This window comes from Camelus bactrianus, chromosome 15, assembly GCF_048773025.1.
Source record: "Camelus bactrianus isolate YW-2024 breed Bactrian camel chromosome 15, ASM4877302v1, whole genome shotgun sequence".
In the NCBI taxonomy this organism is placed as follows: Eukaryota; Metazoa; Chordata; class Mammalia; order Artiodactyla; family Camelidae; genus Camelus; species Camelus bactrianus.
The window spans coordinates 68,135,376-68,158,285 of NC_133553.1; the positions used below are offsets into that span (position 1 = coordinate 68,135,376).

The 22,910-nt window shown below is 43.2% G+C and overlaps 1 pseudogene; it reads right to left on the reverse strand.

The window, feature by feature from the left end:
- Positions 1–7,978: 7,978 nt before the first annotated feature.
- The window catches only part of LOC105066984 (uncharacterized), a 29,058-nt pseudogene continuing 14,126 nt past the window's right edge, over positions 7,979–22,910 (reverse strand).

Below are 22,910 nucleotides of genomic sequence, written 5' to 3' on the forward strand. Positions count from 1 at the left end.
GTTTCAGGCTTAATGTTTTCTTGGTGTTTATATTTACTATCATTGCTAAAAATTTCATCAACTTTTTTTGATATAGTCCATTGCTCCTGCTGAATTTTTTGGACTACTTTTTTATAGCTTAAGAATTCTTATACCATCCTATATCCATTCGACTTATATAGAGAAATAGATAGGCAGTAAGAACTTCACTTCATAACTTATATTTGGGGGGGGGGGGAACCCATGTGACTGTTTTACCAGGGAGCCCCAAATCCTACCATAGCCAAGTACTGAAATGGTTTTGTTAACTCTGTGTAACGAGGTCAGTGCGAAGCAATCCCACCGGCAGGAACACATTCTGCGTAAGAAAGGAGGGACGAGTCAAAGCCCAGCCCTGCGGTGCCCGCACCGAGCTTCTCACCCGGGAAACAGAAACCTGCCTTCCCCAAGAGGTGTTCGGTGGCGAGGGCACCAAGCCGCCTTTGGTCCTTGTGAAGCTTAAAAAGTCCAACGAGTGTTTGGGCCTTGTGTCCTTATTCTGACCTCATCACTCCCAGAGTTTAAGAACCAGCCATCAGAACAAAAGACGGGACTTGCAGCGATTGGAAAAGAAACGCCCTTGTTCTAGGGGCTGGTGTCGCACATGCGCATCCACAAGCTGCAGCAGGAGGTGCAGGGCAGGAAGGAGAGCCAGGGGACCGAATGTGCAGCCAGCACCGAGCCCAGAGCGTCCCCGCGCCCTGCAGGGGAAGCAGGCGCTACACAGAGCACATCCCAAGACCGGAAACGGGTGATCGCCAACCAAACGGCTAAACGGTACCCATACTGCCTGGCTGGACATTATTTTGAGAAGCTGTTGAGAACAACTGATTTCCTGAACACTGGGCCTGAGGATGTTGCTGAAATCTAAGCGGTGGGTCCCACGGACGCTGAGCGCCCTCCTGCCGCATCCCCCGGGGCCCACACTGGCCTCCTGGAAGCAGCAATGATGCCAAGGTGGCTGAAGCCACCCGGGGTTGGTTGCTTTTATCTCTTAATTGAAACGTGAGTTTAAAAGGCAAGCCCTTGGTTTGAGCTGATTTTCATTGTAGATGGACGAACTGCAGGTCAGGGACTTCCTACACGGGTGTGTTGTATAATACAACCTTATCCTCATTTCGTGTTGAACGATGCTGTGTATTTCAATTTCAAGTTTATTTACTCTCTTTTCCAAGGTCATTTCATTTATTTCAAGTGTTTTTAACTTTAAATTTATTTTCTTCTTAATTTGATTTCCTGTGCAGTACCTACAATGGTGCTGTTTCAGACTTTCACAATCAGAATATAAATATGCATTTTCTTAGTAAAATGATCATTTACCCCCCAAAAATGTACAGAGATCTAAAATCTGGTGCTATGTGTATATCTTTTCATTTGTTGAGCTTTAACTTCTTGAATTTTCTGAAAGCTTACAACACATCTGCCACTCATTAATTTACTTGAATTTGACATAAAGCTAAACATTTCATGTTTTGAAAGGTTTTTTTCATATTAATTAATAGTTTGTTGATCCTTTCACCTTTTTGCTAATCCAGAAGTATTTATTTTAGCATTTTAATGTTTTCATGAACTATTATTGCTAATGGTGATCGGTGTATTTTTGTTTTCTTTGAGTCGATCCCTTCACATACATAAGAAGACTTAATTCAGTTTCTTGTTTTATAAATTCTGCTCATTTTACTTCCAGAAGATATGGCCTATATCCTTTCTTACAAATTGCATATTTATGAACTTTTCTTTTTCTAAATTCCACTCATGCTGGGCCGGTTTATTCTGGTTTCAAGAACCTGAATATATTCTGGTGATTGGAGGAGCAGGGGAGTAGACTGCTATATGGTGCATTTCAAAGTAGAGCTGTCACAGTGACTGAAGCTCTTTTTCTTACAACTGACACGTGTGACTCCCTCTCCCTTGGGCGTAACCAGAGGAATGGAGCTGTGTCACCGGGAGCATCTCCGCTCAGCCTCCTGTATATTCATCCCCGCCTCTATACACATGACACGCAGCAAAGAGCACCAGGAAAGCCTGGGCGCAGCTGATACCACGCCAGGTAAAGCAGAGCTATGGCAGTTGCCTAATTCTTTTAACAAAAAGTAAGTAGATAATTAAGGCCCCAAAGGAGGGTGTGACATTTTCCCGTAACTTGGTGGCCGGCAATTCTCTTGTATCATTCTGTTCCATTCCAATCCAAAACAGCTGTTTATTTTCACACAGGTGGCAGTAATGCCCACAGCAGGGAAGAAGAATGATCAAATTTCCTGAATTATCCCTTGTTTGGACTCCAGACAAGTGTGTTTAAATACAAAATAATTATAGGCCATGATGACAATAATTAAAACTGTGTTTGCCCTATATAAGCATGTTTGAATTCCAGTCTAACATTTTATACCAAGATCAGTTAACACTGTCAGATATAAATCTTTCTGTGCAAATAGCAAAATATGACTTCAACTAATATCTATGGCCTTTGGAATCTAAAGAAAAAAGGAAGAATAACTCGTGAGTTTATTAATGGTTCTTTCCTACTGAAGACATTACCCATTTTTTCCCTAAAATCATAACAAAAACACAGCCAGTCTTAACCTTTGAAATTTTTCACCTTGTGATCAAAGTAATTTAATTAATGATCTTAAAGCAATCCCATATGCTTATTGCTATGTTTCGTGACATTGTTGAAACTATACATTTTTAGTCACTTTTATTATAGAGTTTCACTATTTATCTTGAGATATGTTGTCTGTAAAAGATGTCATTTGATGTTTGGATGATAAAATAATTTTTTTATGAATATGTTTTAGGAGTGAAGTAAGATTTAGCTTTTCTGCAGTGTTCCTCATCTCTTGAGAACCTGGGATCTACCTCCTTTTGTCCGCAGGATGGTGTCTAAAGCAATTTGTATCAGAAGACATGAACAGACTTGCAGAAACACAAGGCTGGAGACAGTTGAGTGGACAACAACTAAGTCAGACTCTTTGCTTTTACACTTACTCTTTTTTACTTTGGTAAATAATTTCTTGCTAATTTATGTTTTGTTGTTCTGTTTCGTTAATTTACACTTTTCCTCATTGTAAGTATCTTTATGAAGCCGGCACAATAACCTTTGATCTGTCGGCTGTTTCGATTTTATTTCTTCAGTGGATCTGCGTGCCTCGTTAACCTGCGAATTTACTGTTTGTAACTTTGTGCTACCCTCGTATTTCAGGGGCTAACATGGAAACCCTTGAGCAATCTTCCCACCTTCTAAACAGGATAGCAAAGTCTCTTCTGACAAATAAAAAGAATTTAGCTTCCCACAAGTAGGTCATTTATAGAATTAGACAGTGTCCAAATCCCCATATTGTTCAAAGTGCTTACAGTTTTACAGTTCGATTTGGATAATTTATATCTTTCTAGGAATGTGTCAGTATTCAAAATACCATTTAAATTTTCTTAGCATTGGTAACAATATCCTGATACTGAGAATTTCTAGGTTAAGTTTGATGCTTAACTTTTTGCAATGAATTCACAGAATAGCTTTGCAGATTTGTTCATTGCTCTTGTTTTTAAGTTATTTTTCACATTTGTCCATGTCCACCTTCTTAAGACATACAAAGGTTTATTGTCACTGTTTCCCAGTGTTCTTTCTTAATACTCTGGTGTGGACGACTGGACCCCCTTTTATCCCACTGTCTCTCACACAGATTACACAGCCGTCTAGGAGGGAGATGCAGACAGAAATTGAACTTGTGTCTTGGATGCCTGTTAGCTCAAAGCAACTTAGCCTGTTGAGCTGCACTCACTCATTAGTTGGCTGGTAAAGGCAGCAGTCATGACATTAAATTTGTTTAACTTCTGGGAATCTCAGGAACCAAGACATATGGATGACTTCAGTTTCTTCATGTGGTGTAGCTGGAGCTGTAACTCAAACATTTCACTCAACAAAATCACGCCAGAGGAATGGGTCTGTTTAGTCAGACTGAATGGAGAACCAGATGGACCCAGACAAAACTCATCCAGAGAAGCAGACCCAGAAGAGCAAACATTCACCTCCAGGATCAGGCAGGCTCATAAAACCGAGCCAAGCCTAAGAAAATCTGAATGGAAAAACTGTCGTGTTCAGATCCAACAGTGAGTGATGTGGGTTACAACCCCAGGAGTTAGCGACTTGCTTCCTGAATTTGTCAAAAGTGAATATTAATGAAGTAGGAGTCACTACATGTAGGGGGAGGTTCAGTAAGATTGAAGATTCTCGGAAGGGTGTGCATTGTCCAAGCATAATAAGCATATGGGTGTAAAGATGCTAACACGTTACAACGTTTGATTTTGCTGCATTATTTAAAATACATTTTAGGGTTAAATATTTTTCAGTGCATGGATGTATTTAAATTCAGATTATTTTATGGCATATTTTATAACTATTTATTTTAAAAATAGCATTTAGGATGCATTTTTCGGCCCATTCTGTTTGTTCTCTGGCCTCATCGAGCTACTTAAGATTGAATTCAGCATATTCATGCTAAGTGGAGTGGCACTGGTTTTATTCAAAATTGCATGTGGATATAATGCTCTGAGGCCTTGATTCCTATGTTTTTGATGCATAATGAGCTTGTCACATATCTCAGCAGTAAAGGATTTGATCCTAAATCAGGGAATTCTGAGGTGCAGCTGTTAACAGCCTTTCTTCTTTGGAAGCGCCACACTGCGGTCCATTGCGGTGGGTCCCAACCACAGGGAGGCTCCAAACACACTCACACACCAGGGACACCACGCGTGAGCCACACCCGTGTTTGAGGAACATGCAGCTTGGCCTGTTGCAGGGTTTATGTTTATACCATGCTGGCCATTTATACTTTTGTTTATCACATGAACCAGTACTTAGCTCGAAATAATGAAGTTTATAACCCGTCTCTGTGGCAGCTTATAAAAAGCCTGGTCTGATGATTGGGGATGAGAATTAAAAGCAGAAACAAAAGTCAGAGAGCAGCCAGTCCTTTGTGACTTGTGTCCCACAAAGTGACCTTCTCACTAAACCACGTGGCCTGAGCAAGAAATATTACAAGGAACTTATCTCAAATATAAGCCCTTCCATCGCTAGCGATAAGGCAATAGGCATTGGGTCATTAAATCCATCGCTTTTTTCCTTAACTGACATGAATCACATCAAAACACGCCAGTGGATTTACATGTCTGCTCAGACCAGGAAACGATTTACGTGGTTCTTAACTATTCTCATCCTGGGGTCCCCTTAGGACATAGCGAGTGAGCTGTGTGCTCTCTAGGGAATATTCTGAAGTCTTTTCACACAGAAACTTTCAACTTGGAGGCCAAAGACAATTTCAAATAAGTCTTAAAAAGAGAGTTAGATTCTCGGAATGAAGAGCAAGACGTGAAGGCACGTGCAGGGGAAGGTTAGCCCGGATGCCTGTTTATCAAGATCGAAACTAGGGTCAGTCAGTATCCTCTTTCTGGTAACCAGGTCTAACAAGCACATTATACTCCCTTTAGTTAAAGAGCATTTGAGCACATGTATTTATAGTCATGTATTCTTATAGTTAACCAATTTTGATTTACAACTTACTGAGCCATATACATTAATACTGCCATGTCCTGGGTCACATGCTCACTAAAAAAGACCAAGCATGCGACTGAAAAGTGTTTCTTTTACTCTATGAAAAGAAAGAGACACCTATATTTACTAAATGCAAATGCTTTTTCTAAAAACATATTTTCAATAATGTATGTCCATTCCCTGTCTGTAAACAGCAAGATGACTAGTTTGGGAATATTTTTTTCCTTATTGTTGCTTTTTCATGCCTTTTTCCAGGGCCATCAGAAAATGTTAAAAAGCAATTTTCTGGATATTCGGTATGTTGTATGTATTTCTAGTGATCTTCCCTCTGTATTGGTCTGTTTTTAAACTCAGAGACGTTAGACATCAGAGATGCTGTAATAGCCTAATAATAAAATAATAAAATAATAATAATAATACAATCAGAGGTGATCTTCCAAAGCAGGGATTTACACGAAGCTTAATTCAGGTTGCAGATAAATCAGATTTTATGTATGATGTTGAAGAATAACAGTATTTGTTTAGTCAGCTTGAAATATAGTGTCCACAAATGATCAAATCAGTCATGTCACTGATATGACGACTCATTCGTACTCTTCTGCTAGACAAAGTCAATTAGGCCAAACTATGATGGAGAATTTATGTGCTCAGTCATGCTGGGATGTGATTTCCATAATTCTTAACCAATCTGTCAGACATTCGGGATGAAAATCGTATCATGATACCATCGAAGCACTGATTAGAAATAACTCAGAACTCCCTTGCCCTGGAGGAAGTAACTTGCACGTGTCTCACCACCTGGGGTTGCCCGCCCACCCCTCTGTAGGTGACCTTTCATCCACCTTTGAGAAGTAGCTCAGAGGTTTTGGAGATTTCTGTCTTGCTAAAGAGAGCTATTTGGTCTCATTCAATATCCACCAGCCCTCTTTCCTGGAGATTTGCGGGCTACTTGTCCTTGCAGTTTCTCAGTCCAGAATTTACTGCTTCTATAAACGACTTCAGCTAACTGGATTTATAACAGATCGTTCCCACCGTCTGGAATCTGCTCATTATGCACAATCCATTTGTAAGTGGTCGTTTCCAGGATTGCTGTATCTGTAGGAGCCATTGTACTTCCTTTTGTCTCTCAAGTTTGTAAAACAGACAAAGGAACTTTTTCTTTGAAATTTAATTTTTTTTAAATTTTCTTATGAGTCGGATATTACAGAACCGAGAAACATGTATTTGGTTATTGAATAATTTCTCTTCTGTCGTATTTGATTGTGTCACTCCAGTTAAAATAAAACCACCCTGGTGAAATGACAAGGCAGTTTCTTTGCATCTGTTTGTCTGTCACAGGACCTGGAAAGGTCTGCCACCTCCTCTAAAGACCCTTTTAAGCAGTTGTAACAGATACCTCTATTTCAAGGATCATCTCTTCCACGCGCAGGAAGAGCGCCCTTCCCGGTGGTGAATGGCGCTGATCTGTGCGGTCAGGCTGCGCGCGTTCCCCTTAAACACAATCCACGCCAGAAGCACAGGCCCAGATGCCGGGAGCGGTTTTAAAGAAACCCAAATGTATATTATGAAATGATTGATTTGACCAAACAAATGGGACTAAAAATTTTAAATGTGTAGAAAGTACACATGAGGAAAAAAAACATCAAAAACCCTCCCTCCCTTTGACTTGAGAGAACGGAGTTCCCTGAACTCACGGAAGATGCCGACTACTCTGAGCAACGCGCTCCGGCCCAGGACAAGTCACAGGCACCGCGACACAAAATTCATCTATTAAGTCTGATCGACAGTTAATGTAGATGTTGATAAAACAGCAAGCCGACGTGACTGTGTAAACGGTAATGAAGGGCTTTGAGTGGCCAGGCGATACCCATCTTATTGGTAAGAATGCAGCGCTCCAGCTGAGCTGCCTTTATAAGAAAAATGGCAGAAGATAAATCATTTCGCAGCAGTGAAGTTCTAAATAGGAGGGCACTAACACAGCATTGAAATGAAGACTGTGGTTTCTCACCTAGAAACCAAGCAAGGCTAGGCTGAGGGGGTCCATGAGATCTCAGACATCACATGCAAACATATTTATGCATATGCACTTGTGCATTTTTGTGGGGTACGGGTTCATATTCCATATGTTAGATTTCATATCCCATGTTTGTTAGATTTCAAAAAAGTCCATGCAGGCCTCCCCATCACCCCGAGCCCCCACTCTCCAACCCCCACCACACACACACACACACATATAAAGAACTTCTGTCATGGTAACACCCTCCCAGGAACAGTAAGGGCTTTTTAATTTCTCCATAGAAAAACAGTATTAATATTACAAGCATGCCTACAGAAATACCAGTAATTGAAAAAATTCTAATGTCTCTAAATCAGCTCAGACTTCTTTTCATTGAATACGACTAAGAAAACATGCAAGGTTAAGAAATCGTATTTATTGCTTCTTTGGTACAACCAGAGATGCTACCTCAAACCTTTAAAATAAATAGCCTCATCAATAAAACTTATGAATGGTAGGATATTAAAATTCCTTCTTTGCTTTCACATAGAAGAGCCCAAAATATTAACAGGTTGGAGATGCAGTACAGTTCAAAAAAATCCACGCTGACTGTGAAAACCACCACAGCTGTAAGGAAGTCACTCCATGTGGTCCAGCCTTCCCTGCAACTCCCGAGCGCGCACACTGATGGGGAGTTTGAGCACCGATTCTATCATCCGTAGTGGGGTCTCTTGGTACCTAGTCCGGTAATCCTCTACAGCGCCGGAACAACATCCAAATACAAAAGGAAAGTAACCACCGCAGTTGAGGTATCCAAACCGTTGTTCTTGCTTCCTGGCGCAGTGGCCCACAACGTGTATGCACGCTAAGGCCTAAGGTCCTGGGGACAGGACTGTAAATTTACTACAAGGGAGGGGTTTTGTTTGTGCCACTGATGGCTCTGCTGGCTCCCGTCCACAGGAAAGGCAAGAGGATTTCTGATTGTCAGGTGGGTCTTCAGAATAAACCTGAAGGTGAGGCACCGTCCCCCTGCCCTCGCTTCGGGCAGTGCTTCTCTCCCAAGCTTCCTCTCCAAGCGTGGTTTACGCCGACAGCGGTGCAGCGCTAAGCCTTTCACTAGTCAGGACCTTCGCTAAATGCCTGCTGACCAGCCTGCATGGTGCAGGAGGCTGGCTCGCAGAAAGCAGGAGGGCCAGGAGGTCCTGGGGAGCCAGGCACACCAGGGATGCCCGCCACCCCTGAGGGGCCTCGCTCACCATCCCGGCCATTCCTCCCATAGCTGGCAGGACCCGGGTCACCTGAAACACACAAAAGGTTGCACACATGAGCAGGACACCCCTCGTGGCTGCAGACCGGCAGGAGGCACTGGACCTCCCACTGTCCGGCAGCGTGTACAAATGGCCTTAATAAATGTTTTTGCAGGGGGCAGGGCATAGCTCAAGTGGTAGAGCACGTGCTTAGCACGCACAAGGTCCTGGGTTCAATCCCAGGTAACTCCTCCAAAAAATAAATAAGAAACCTAATTACCTCCTCCCCTCCAAAATAATTTTTTTAATGCTTTCGTAAATGATAGAGGATGACTAAAGATGATGATGAAGGTGATGATCCTTAAAGCTATTTGTCTGAGGTTTTGCCCTGTAAAAGTGGCCAGAGGGAAAAACTGGCCTTCCCATAACAGCTTATCAGCTTCTGGTGAGCCCTGACCTGGGCTCCAAGGTGCTCAGAGACTATTCTGTGGGAACCTAATTTTGGGGTGACACTAAGTCACATTCAAGTTACTCAAGAACTCCATTAACAAATATCTAAAAACTGCTTTTCAACTCTTGCGAAGAGAATGCCCAGATCCAGAGTGTCCTCATTCTGCCTTGCTGGCCTCATGGGTGTGTTAGCTACACTAACTGCCTGATGATTTTACAGTTTTCCAAAATTTCAAGGACCTATAAAATGTTATTGCCAAACATTTCGTTTTTCTTAAAGTGAACATCAGTGTCATTCTCTGTACTAACACTAGAGGGAAGTCGCGTTACACTGATGGAGGCTCAACGTGCCAGGACCCTTCCGAGGGCTCTAATGACGCTGCGGAATCACAGGGACTGTGCATACAGGCTTAAAAAGAACATGGATACATTTCCAGCATTAATTAGAGAATTTCTTACATGTCTCACTTTGTCCTGCGCTACCTTTTGTGGTGTTAGACAAAGCACACATGTTTAAGGAATTGGTGTATTTAGTGGTTTGCTCACTTAAGATCCCCAGGGCTGAATAAAACAGTGGAAATTGGACAGCTGTGGAAATAGGATAAATGACTACTGCTAGACTTAAGCTTCAGAGGTGCCCTTTGCATTGGGGGATTTTTTTCCCACTCAACATTCACAAGCAAAGCTCACCTATCTGCAGATTTTGCGCAAGAAATCTGGTCTCATGGCCTGGTGTGGTGAGCACCACATTCCTGGTGGTCCACACACGACTATCATTTAGCTGACTCCTCTCCCCGGTGTGTTTAAATGCACAAAGAGAAGTCAAGACCCATCCTTAAATATGTTTTCCTAAAATCCCCAGAGTGCCAATGAACTGGTCCCCAGTGGACAAGTTTGGGGCAGCAGGCAAAGAGTAACTCTTGATGGACAGCTCGGTCAAGTGACGCCACGAAGGGTTCTGGTGAGAGATGGAAGGTAGGGGCAGGGATCGGGGTCTAAAGCCCCACAGATCCCGCTCTGTGTGATCTGCACAGCTCTGTGAGAGACAGAAGAGGAATCAAGACACTGAGAAGCTATGGGACACGCCAGTCAGATGATGCCTCGGAGGCAAGACCAGCTCATCATATACCCGCCCAGCCTGCCCATCCTTTCATCCACAACGTGAACCTGGACATACGCACATCTGCCTCTGTCACTCACCCGAGTTCTTTGTCGGGGCCTGGGACCTGCGTTACGTCTGTCTCTCTTCAAATATAAAAGGAGGAATGACAATAGCGGTAAGAGCTAAATTCGCAGAACGTCTGCTACAAGCCAGGCACCATTCTAAGTGCTCTACAGGTACGAACACATCCACAGGTCCTCCCGAATGAGGCCGGACGGTAGGTGTGGTTATTCTCTCCCCCGTGCAGAGAAGATGCTAGCGCACCGAGAGGCAGCGCAGCTGAAAGTAAGTAAAAGGGCAGTGTGTACACCCGGGCAGCCGGGCTCGAGCCCGCACTTCTTACCTGTCTGCCCTCCTCCCTCTGGCCGCGAGGAACTCACTGATGGTTTCTGTGACTTTAACACAGCAGAGCACGAAGGCCAAAATGACAGTCCACAAAATGGTGATAACAATGACCTGTGGTCCGTATTCGGCAACGGACCATCACAACCCCAAAGGGCACGTAATCTTTAACACTGAACCAACTAAGGGGTAAGGAGGAGAGACAGAGAACTAAAACTGTCCAGAAAGGATGAAGGAATTCTGACCACTGGATAGACAGTAAAGGTGTCAGTGCCGTTTCTTCAAATCCATCAGCTGTATTAGCACCAAGAAGGACCAAATGGTCTTCTCACTCAACAGGCTGAGTCCCAAATCTAACAACAGGGACAACAAAGGTCGCAGAATACTCTGTTCTGCAGGCTCTTTCCTTTACATGAGATGTATATGTATCTAAAATGTTCTGGACAAGGTCCTGAACAGGGCCCTGCTGAGGGTTCCCTCAGGTCCTGAAGTCCCACCCCTGTTAGGTTTGGGAGAGACCAGAAACCACATTGTAATCCCATTTCAAGCTCTAACAAGGAAATTAAGAATGGCCCAGCCTCTCTGAGGACAGTGAGCTGGTGACACGATCTGCTGTGACCTAGCACTGTGCATTCGTGGTGCGGAGCTGGAGATTTCACGGAGGGAAGGTCTGAGGGGTCGGGTAGCAGCATCTTCCTGCTGAGCGACAGCCAGGAAGAGGCCACCAGGGCCAAACCAGGGCCCAGCTCTGCCCCCCACCCACCTCCACACACAGAAGTGGGTTTGCTATGTTACTAGCAGTACCACGCATGAACCCGGACTGAGCACGGACAGTGGCCAGAAACCGCCCTAAGCACGTCAGGTGGACTGCTTCTTTCCCTTTCATTCTCAGAATTACGCTCTCCGGGAGATGGGACTGTTGATTATCATCTCTTTGGTAAGTGGGGAAGCTGAGGCACTGAGCAGTTAAGAACTTGTCCGGTGTCATGAAGCCAGTTAGTGACCGTCAAGATGTGAGCCAGGCGTCTGGACTGTGGGGCCCAAGCTCCCAGCAGCCCCGTTTCAGAGCACTCGCTTTAGGGGAGAAATGGCCCCCAAAACTCTTGCTCAGGGACTTGATGGATTGGGAAACTGACAGCTGAGCATGTTTACGTGCAGACAAGGGGATGTGAGCTGACGGAACGCCAAAGCCCCAGCTGGGGCCTCCGGAGAAGTGAGAAATACCCTGTGAGCCAGTGTGCCAAAGCCCTGGGGAAGTGGCATGCTTTGGAAAGCTAGCCTTAATTTAAAAAAATAATAGTAATAATCTGTAATCTGGGGCAGGGGAGGGTACACTCAGTGATAGAGTGCATGCTTAGTGGGGTTCAATCTTCAGTGCCTTCAAAAAAAAAAATCTGCTACTCTGATTTTTCACTAAGTGATGTCAAATATCCTCTCAATGAAAATGTAACCAAAGCCCCCAAAAGGAAGACCAGATTTCCGAGTGGTACCAGGAAGAGAGGGGCACGGGCTGGTAAAAGGCAGAAAGGAAACCCAAAAGGGAAGGTGTACGAGTCCTGAGATGGGGAGTCCATGGAACTTTTTAACAGATCAGATTTAAGTATTAACTCCAAGAGCGGCCATAACAAAAATTTTTTTTTCATCAAGGAGACAAGATTAGGGCCAGGAAGAGCTGCCAGTGACAAGCTTGTCCTACCTTACCGTCTGCCCACACACGGATGGACTGATGTGCTAAAAGGCTCATCAGCGGAGCCCCCTCCCGTCACCGCACAAACCCCAGGTGAGTTACCGCAGGTGGGAAATAGCGCCCCCCGTGGCGGCCAGGGGCACTGCGCACATGCGGGAGGCTCTTCTTTAATCTCCCCATTCTTAAACTTATAATGTGGCTCATCCACAGGTTTTTTTAAAGTAAGGGTCACCAGAAACAATCATATGTTTTTGATAAAGTAAAACCTTGCCAACCGTGCACGTTGCTGGTCCAAGAACAGTTAAGTGATTTGTTAACAAAATGGGAGGAGAAATTGTAAGGCTCTTATGGGATTTATAACCCACAGATAATTAAGTAAATTGCAGTGATGCTATTGCATCAGCTTTAAAACCTCTTATTCCTACTATTGATAAAGGAGAGGAGCACTCAGTAAAGTCTCTTTTCCTCTTCTCTCTTCGAAACGTCCATCAATGAATCCAGACTCTATATTAAAATCTTCTCTTGGCCTCATTTAACTCCAACCAGATTTTCTTTCCTTTTCCAATCATAAAAGCCTCCCTTCCCAATCACAATCATCGATTTGTGAAAACGTCTCGACAGGCCCATGAATCAGTCTTAGAAAAGCAGTGTTTGAGCTCTCTCCAAATGTATTTGTATTAAAAAAAAAATCTTTTAAATGAGAAAATCCCAAGGTGCAATGAAATGGATAATCAGAAAGCAATGATGTTTGGGGTGGCAATTAAACCCATGATTGAATATGCAAGCCACCGGCAGAATTAGAGAACCATCTTTTCTTTCTCTAGATTTTCTTTGACCGAGTTTTCCAAATCCACTGTGGGAGTGTGTACCACCCTCCTTCCTCCTTCAGCACAAGCCCCCTCCCCTGATTTGCCTCCCCGGGGCTTCGGGGACCTTCCTGAGGCATGGCCCCACAGCGATGGGGAGTTTGCTGGGAGGCTGCATGCCATTCACACTCTTAGGTTTCTTCTGTGTTGGACCTGGAAGTCATCCCCCAGTGGACGAGCAAGCGGCCATCGAGACTACGGCCACAGAGCAACCAGTGTGGAAAGAGAACAGATGCCCAAGGTGAGAATCTGGGCCCTTCACACAGAGGCTACTCTGTCACCTCAGTTGACCCAGCTGGGTATGTACCTGTGTGTGGCTTTTGGTGGCCAGGGTTAGAAATGTCCAGGTTTATTTATTTTTGCATGTGGACTTCTGGACCTTCTGTATGTCTGAAGGAGAAGCTTTTAAAATAACATTTCAGTTAACTCCCTGGGCAACACAAACAATTGAAACTTGGTTTCATTTTCCTGTGGCTCTTTTTAAACAAAGAGGAAATGAGCAGCTGGGGTAGAAATTCACTCAGAATTTTGTTAACAAGTGCCTTGTGGCTGGACTTTGACACTATTTTTTTCAGTATTTATTCAAGAAAGTTATGTGTCAGGTGGGCAGAGGGTATAGATAGCTCAGTGGTAGAGCATGTGCTTAGCATGCATGAGGTCCTAGGTTCAATCCCCAGTACTCCATTTTAAAATAAAATAAAATAAATAAGTAAATAAGCAAGCCTAATTACCCCTAAAAAATAAAGTGCTGTTTCAAGCCCTGACATGTATTCTCAAAGAATTCAGACATGATTTACAGATTATCTAACTCTTCATTGAAGGTGGTCTTGAAAAATCGATGCTAGCCACTATTGTCATGTGATAAACTCAAGTAATCAAAGAGCAATTCTGTGAAATATTATTCTATTCAGTCTACCCACTTGCTACCAATTTCCCCACCTCATACTTACTTGGGAGACCTGTAGCTCTGGGCCCATCTTTGGGACCTCTTCCTGGAAGGCCACGATCACCCCTTTCTCCCATGTCACCTGGATTTCATTAGAGAAATGTCATTTTTCTATGTATCTGTAAAAATAAAGTTCCATATTTTTAAACTTAAAGCAAAGCCTACATTCAGAAATCAAAGTTACGATGTTGCTACAAACTAGATTGTAGTAAGTATGTAGAAAGGCAAAAATCAAGTTAATTATTTTAAGAGGTCTAAGGGGAAAAATCAAATGATTATATGCCTAGATGCTGAAAAGACACCTGACAATTAAACATGCATTCCTGATACAACATTCAATAAAATAGGAATCTAGCTACTTCCTCAGCATGATAAAGTATATCTGTCTCAACCCCTAGCTGGCGTGATGCTTGATGCGAAACACAAGCAGCAGCTCCACTCCAGTCAGGATGTTACAAAGATGCCTACTTTCTTACTATTATTTATTATTTGGTGTAAGTTACCCTTGTTCTTGGTGAGGCGGGAAGCCCCATAAAAAGACCGGCAGGACCCCCAGGCAGGGCCACTACTCTCCTGCCAACACCATCCAGTTCCCTGGCCCAGAGGCTCTATCTCACTTTTTGCCTCTGAAACGGCTTACTTACCCCTAAAATTCTATTGCTTCCCTGAGCTCACTTCTGATTGGTTATTTCCTTCACTCCTGATTGGTTATTACTCTCACTTCTGATTGATTCACTTCCCTAACTTCTGATTGGTCCACTTGTAGTACTTCATTTGCATGGAGCTCACTCCTGATTGGTTATTTCTCTCACTCCGGATTGGTCTATTTCCACAAAGCTTGTTCCTGGTTGGCCAACTTCTGTTATACTTTATTTGCATATGATGTTGCAAAGTGTAAAACTGGCAGCCTATAAAGGCCTGTGTAAACCTAGACAGGGTCCGGAGCTTGGAGTGTTAACTCTTCTGGGTCTGCTGGCGTAATAAACCTGAGTTCTCCAACTCTCCGAGTGCTGCTTGGTCTCTTCCCCGGATCCAGGTTGCTGTCACAACTCAGCTGTAACACTGAGCTATAACACATTTTTCTGCAACATCGGGTGATATGACTTTATCTTACACCCTAGAAAATCAACTCAAAATCTTCTAGGAACAATAAGAGAATTCAGTAAAGGAGCAAGGTACAAAATTAATATATGAAAATCAATAATTTTCACATATACAAACAATCAGTAATAAGATGTAGTGAAAAAAAGATCCCATTTGTAATAGCAACTAAATTATTAAATAACCAGGAGTAAGTTTAATCAGAAATATGCAAATCCAACCTGGAAAAAAATTTAACAGAAGATTAAAAACAATCTAAATATCCACTGAAGGGTTAAATATATGGTGGTACTTTTTTATAGAGTAGAATACTATGCACCTGTGAAGAAGAACCAGGAAGCTCTTTGACATGATCCCCAAGACATTGTTAAGTGAAAAAAGCAAGGGCCAGACCACTTACTAAAGGACAATACGATTTGTTATTAAGAGGATGTAAGAAAATATATACATTCATTGATCATCACGGATATGGATATTTAGGAAGCTAATAATAGTGATTACCTAATAGAAAGGATAAAGGAATCGAGGCAGATGGGAGACAGGGCTGGGAGAGACACGCTTCACTGAATATCTTTTTATACACTTTAAAATTCATGAACAATGTAAATTTAGTATTACCAAAAATGAATTAATGAATTTTTGAAATTTAGAGGGTGCTGTCACAAGGGAGTACATTTCAATTCTGCCTCATTATTTACAGGGAATAAAGGAAATCTGGATTGCAACCAACCATGTGTCTTTGCAAGACAGCTGACAATTCGGGGATCCAGCAGCCACAGAACAAAGTTGTGTTAATTAAACTGGCCCCTGCAGAGACCAAACCCAGAATCTTGGCCTCATTAACAAAGTGCCTCAATACCTTAAGTTAACTGGTCCTAAATGACTTCTACTGCTCCTAGTAGGAGGCATTACCTGTTTTCCCACCAGTATAGTATTATATTGTTATTTTACTACATTGTTAGAAGGTGCAATGGCATTTTGCAACAAATTCTATACATAATCATTTTTTCCAAATATTCATATCAGCTCAACCTCATCCAGTGTTATCAGGTTCGTTATAATTTTAAAAACTAAGTCACGTACACAACAAAAATAGAGTATCTGTACAACCATCTGCGCATTTGTCAGTCAAAAATCTCAAATTATGAAATGAATCTTTAAATAGTAACCATACTTCAATTTTTAGCTGTGAATTTCCTTGTGTGAAGATTTTTTACGATGAGTCAACCACCTTTTCAAAACAAAGTTTTATAAGTATTGTGTAAGGATTTACAGCTCAGCTCGAACTCACACAAACTAGTTATTTTTTACACTCATCACCAATACGGCCTTACTGCATTAGGAAGCTAGGACAATTAGCATTTTTAAAACTAACAGCTTAAGCTCTCTAGTTAATTTAGCAATTTAAATGTCGTATCACTGCAATTCTCAAGGCTGGCCATAGACTGTTCCTCATTTTCTGAAAAGATGAGACGAACAGAATAAGTTAAAATGCAGCTTTCACAGGGATGGTGTAATAGGGAAGAACAAACCTGACTCCCTATGAGATCTGTTCCCTTAGCTCTAGCCCCTCTGCTCTGGGTCCTGGGCTGAGTCATGCTGGTTCTGCACCTTTTGTAAAAGAATGTTGCCTAGAGCCTGAAATAGACAGGAGAGCCCATTCTCCAGGCTCTGACCTTTAAGGATGTAACACTCTTCCATTCAGATAGAGATAAAAAGTTGCAGAACAGAGAATAACATTTGTCAGAGGCTTGAGACAAGGCATAGTGACATATCAACTTGACTCACGCTAAAAAAATCTAAACATACACACAGCCTCACTCAGAGACTGAAAACTATCCCAAACCATGAACATTTAAAAAGTACTTATGACATGAAAGACTGACGTGATCCTAAGCAAGGTGAACACTGGGCCAGTCGGGGGTCTCTCGTGTTTCTGCTCGAGCATCACATGACATGAACACACATGAAACAGACACACAACAAGGCTGTGGCTCCAACGCGTTTGTGTAAAAGTGTGTAAAGCATGGTGATGAAAGCCAAAACACACATCAACACGACTTAAGCTTTGAGTATGATCTGAGGCCTGTTTCTACGAGTTCCTATTAAAAATGTTCTGCTGTATTTTTCAGAGTAATTTTTTAGAAAGAAAACTGATTTGATTAAGACATAGCCTGAACTATTAGTAAAACTTATTTTAATAAAACTTATCTATGTAGTAATGTCTCTGGAAAAAGGCTCTCAAAGCATCTCCAAGGAAACCAGCACCTACACCATTCCTTCTTTATTAAGTGGGGGGAAAAAAGGCAACAAGGGACAATGAAACACATCTCTGATCAGAAGAACAGTTTAGTTTCAAATGGTGGAGTGTTTATTCTCAAGAAAAATTTGATCTGTAACCTTTGGGTAGTAGAACACTACGTGTTTTCAACTAAATAGGACTTCTAGTGTATGTGATGGACAAGAAAGATTCAGTCCACTTATCTAGAATCTTACATTTCCAAATTGTGACAGTATTGACTGATAAGAGAAAATTTGATTATTCCTTTCTGTCCACGCCCGCATTTTAAGAAGTAAAACTGAGAGAAGATGCTGTTTTAAAGGAACCCAATGCCAAGAAAGGTATGGAGGAGGGTGGGGAGAGAAAGTTCTTTAGGGAAAAAAAAACTCTATCACATCCAGATTCTAGGCTATGTCACAAATACTGCAGGAAAAAACAGTCCCTTATATGATCAAACTATGCCTGATGAATGAACTTACTGCTAGAGATCTTTTCCAGGTTCCAAATACAGAAACAGATCTTTCTTCTTTTCAAAATAAGGTTCACCTGCTAGGGCCAACCCAGCCCAACCCAGACACAACTCCATGCTCCAGTTCCAAGCATCCCAGGAAGTTTCCAGAACAGGTCCCCTTTATTTCCAGTGCTTCTCAGCCCTGGCTGCACACTGAAATCACCTGGGGAATACTGTGAAAGCCCAACGTAAATCAGAATCTCTGGGAAGGGGACCCAGACATGGATGTAGCCCAGGCTGGATAGGCAGCCCTCTGCAGACTCTTCCAGGGAAGCAGGTAGACAGACACTTTCCTTTCTTAAGGAATAAGATGGGGCTTCAGGAGCGGTCTTTACTAAGTCAAAGTTAAGCTCTGTCCCAAATATGGAGACTTCGCTTTAGCCAGAGATGGCTGGCAGCCCTACAAGATGCTCCTTCTCAGTGGGAAGACGGGTGACGCCCCCCACGGACACTGCTGCCCTCACTCCAGGGTTTCTGATTCAGTGAGTCTGGGCCAGCAAGAGAACCTGCTTTCCTAACAGGTCTCTGATGATGCGGACACAGCGGGGGCCACTCTTTGGGAACCACGGCTCAGCAGTGAACTCAGGAAGGCGTGGGCTCCAGCACAACACAGACAACTAAGCCAGCAGCCCGCCCGCGGCGGTGGAGTTTCCTCAAAGAGCTGACACAGGAAACAGGGTCCGACCATGGGGAGAGCACCTCTGGTCAGAATTCCTGAACTGAAGGTAAAAGCAGGACCAAGATGAGTGGCCATGGGATTCTTTCAAACACCCGGTTCTCTTTAAGATGCACTCTGAGCTCGCTCCATATTTGATTGTGTTCAGCCTCTGAAAACTTGGAAATCTGCCAGGTTGACCCGGGGCCCCATTAGGGCTCATTTTTTGTTTAACACACCGCTCTGTGCATGCCAAATAGGAAATAATGAACAACACTGTTCCAGCTGAGGGTGCAGTGAGCCGAACGTGTCAGCAATTCACAGACAGATCCCAAAATGCAGCTGGCTTGACTTCTGACCACTCACACCATAGTATTTATCCCTAATTGGGGCACCCCTGTTTAAAAAACACACATCCTCTCTTGATTTTGGTGCCATGTCTTTCTGAAGTTCCCCAGAGAGCTGTCAGTCACTCATCGTGATACATAAACTCCTCGCTCTCAGTTCTCTCTGTAAATTACCCAGGGCACACCCCCACCCCAAGCTGACAGACTTACTCAGCTCAACTAGCAAACACCACCGGGGGCAGCCAGCCCTCCTCCAAGTTCTGCGGAATACCTAACCCATTCATAAGCCTATTCCCCTGCAAAATAACTGGTCTCAGGGGCTCAGCTTGCTTTCAATAAATGGAGAGGAAACAAACTCTCTCACAGTCTCTCACACCTTAAATAAGGAATAAAGTTAGACTGAATTTCAGAGCTGAACAAAAAAAGTCCCTCACATCTGACAGCCAGTGTCACTCTTTAAAAGAAGAGGGAGGCAAGACAGTGGGGGGTGGGGGAGGCAGCGTTAACTCCTGATGTGACCTTTCTGACCTCCTAACAAACTGTTGGTTTAAGTAAACATGCACAAATCTTCAAGGGCTGGTTGCCATCTCAGAACAACTCTATGATGATTCTAGGGGTCTCAATAAAAATAAAAACCTGAATGATCCTTTACCAGATCCCATGAGGTTTATTTTGAACTACGGTTAAGGCAGACTGTAACTGAAAAACATTGGCACCAAAAGGCAAGGGACCTTAATTCTGGTGTTTGGTCTACTGTTGTCATACACCAAGGTCAAGAAAATATCAAACAACAGTTTTCCAGTCCTGACCATCACCACTGTGAAAAGAGAGCAATCCGAGCAATCCATCTTATTGCGCAGACAGCTGGCGCTTGCTAGGACACGTGAATTCATCTGAAAAAGGCCAGTGTACGTCCCTGGTTCCACGGGGGCAAAATGCCTTACCTTCAGGTCCCCTCAAACCGAGAGCCCCCAGGGGACCCTTCATGCCTGGGAGGCCACGATGTCCCTTATGGCCAGGAAAACCATTCTCTCCGCGGGTCCTAGGGGACCGGGGGGTCCAGGTGGCCCAGGGGGCCAGAGGCTCCTGAGTCGGGACGCTTGAGGCTAGCAGCCATCTCAGCAAAATGCTCTAGAAGATAATAAACAAAAGAGCCCAGAATCATCAGACACATGCAAGTGATTCAAATGAAAAGAGAGGTATTTCAAGTGTGTTTTTTTCTCAGCGTGTCACCAGAGCTTCAAAACCGGCGGTGAGAAATAAGTAAAGCGGGGTCACAAGCTTTCTGCCAGGAAGTTTCACTGGGGATGCTTTTCTATTCAGCCCTCCCTGGATAAACCTGGTCCTGCTGCTTTGAGACACGGGGGAGGGAATAAAAGACCTTAAACTGCAGGGCTCTGGGCTAAGCGGTGCTCCTCAGGGGTGAGGGTGTCACCTGAACCTGCTGCTTATCTGAAAGCCAGGAGGAAAGTGAGTTTCTCAACACGGGTAGGGAGTGGATGTCCAGGAGCTTTTTGAAAGCCAAGGACATCATCCAGAATTAGTACCAAGACACCCTTTGAGACCCAGGCTTACATTTTTAGCTTGAAGATACTCAAGTCACATGAAATATCCAGAGAATTCATGACTTCCTATTAATAATCCTTCTCAGAAGTTTTTTCATGCTTGGAACAGACACCAGACATTAGAGCTCGCTCCCTAAGAATGGTCAGTCTGTCTGAAAAATTAATAACTGCACAGGCTTTTCCAGGAATCATTGAAGAGACTAAGAACCATCCACAGTAACCATGGAGAACAGGAAAACAGTCCCATTAAAACGCTCTCAGGGAAATATTCTAGTGCAATGTTTTTTAAAAGCTTTTAGAGTGTGAAGGAGAATATAAATTGGAAACCCATTTTTTAACCAAGATTTTAAAGTTGTTCAAATACGAGTGTCCTAAGCTGGCCTTCTTTAGGTAAGAGTTAGCATAAAGTCATAATGTTCTCAGTGTGAAGTATTTAAAATTGAAATATCGTGTCAAGATAAAACGTCTACAGTATTGGTTTTCAAATACAGAGGTGATGATTCCATTCTGGAAAACTTGATGAACCTACTAGATAAACTTACTACCTCGTGAATGTACGAAAGAACACGATAATTAACAGCATCGCCATAGTTACAGATGAATTTGGAAAAAAAGGCTAACATACAAAAATATATCACTACTTTAGTAAAATTCTAGTTATTGATTTTCTACATACATGGTACCTGAGTAGAAGCAATGTCCTTATGCTTCCTAGAGGCACAGAGTCTGCCTATTACTTCTCACATAATCCACAGAGAGAGTCTAGGTCAGTGCCAGGTACACAGCAGGTGGTAGGATGTTAACAGGAGAAAGGTTCTGAGAATTTGTGTTCCAAAGGGGAAAAAAATGTGTGTGTGTGTGTGTGTATGGGGTGTACTGTCTTGTAAATCAACCCCATTGGCAAAAAAAAAAAAAAAAAAAACTCCAGGCTAACCCCAAAAGGTAATATTTTCCTTTGAGGCTATAAGCTATTGCAAATGGCAACAAATTGGATAAAACAGAATTGAAATTAATGTTATTCAAAATCTCCCACCTTTATGTCTGTGAGTCTTATGGTTACCAAAGGGGAAGGGGTTGGGAGGGATAAATTGGGAGTCTGGGATTAGCAAATACACACTACTATATACAGAACAGATAAACAACGAGGTCCTACGTATAGCACAGGGAACTACATTCAATATCTTATAATAACCTACAATGAAAAAGAATCTGAAACAGAATATATGTGTAACTGAATCACTATGCTGTACACCAGAAACTAACAAAAACATTGTAAATCAACTACATTTCAATAAAAAAAAAAAAAAAACCTCCCACCTTTAAAGCATACAAAATGTCAAGCCATTCTGACGTATTTACCTTGCATGACTCTCATGCAAACCTGCTTAATGTGCTGATCTGTGGGTGCTCTACCCTGGGACGGAAAAGAAAACAGACAGTTGTACATGGAACCATAAAGGGGACACTGTTAGATGAGCAAGTGTCGGACTTGGCAAGGAGCCAGATCGTCTGGATTTACAAGGGAAATGGCCCAGCTGCTGAGGAGCTGAGGTCTCGTCCTGCCCAACTGCCCCTCTGCCCCCACCCGGTACTGTGGGATGGAGTTTCCAAAGGGAACCCCAGGGACTGCCCATCACTCACTGGAGGGCCCTGGATATCAGGCAGGCCGGTGGCACCCTGTTCTCCCTGCACGCCTCGTGGTCCAGGCGGTCCTCGAGGTCCTTCCTCTCCAGGAAGCCCCCGGGCTTCCTTCAGGCCCCCTCAAGCCAGGCTCCCCAGGGTTACCTGCCTGGAACACAACAGCACACTGTAAAACTGGGCCAAGCACAGGGAATGTGTCTGCTTAATACCAACACAGGCACTGACATGAAGCTGTGGGTTGACTTACGTCCCATTACCTAAGAGGTATTTGCTCAGACGCTGCGAACCCTCCAGGTAAAGACACACAAGGCCACACGACAATGCTCCCATCTCTTAAAATTCCAGTTCAAGTAAACTTTTTAAAGATCTGTCTTTTTGGTATGGTTATTATTTCAAAATGTTAATTGGAACAATCCATTTTCAAGCCACATTCTTCATACTCTGAGCCACTTCTAACAGCAAGGTAGTTTTTAATGAAACATGTTCACTTTTCCTGGCCACCAAAAGGCCACTGAGTTCACAAGACAAGTTACGTGGTAGATCAGCA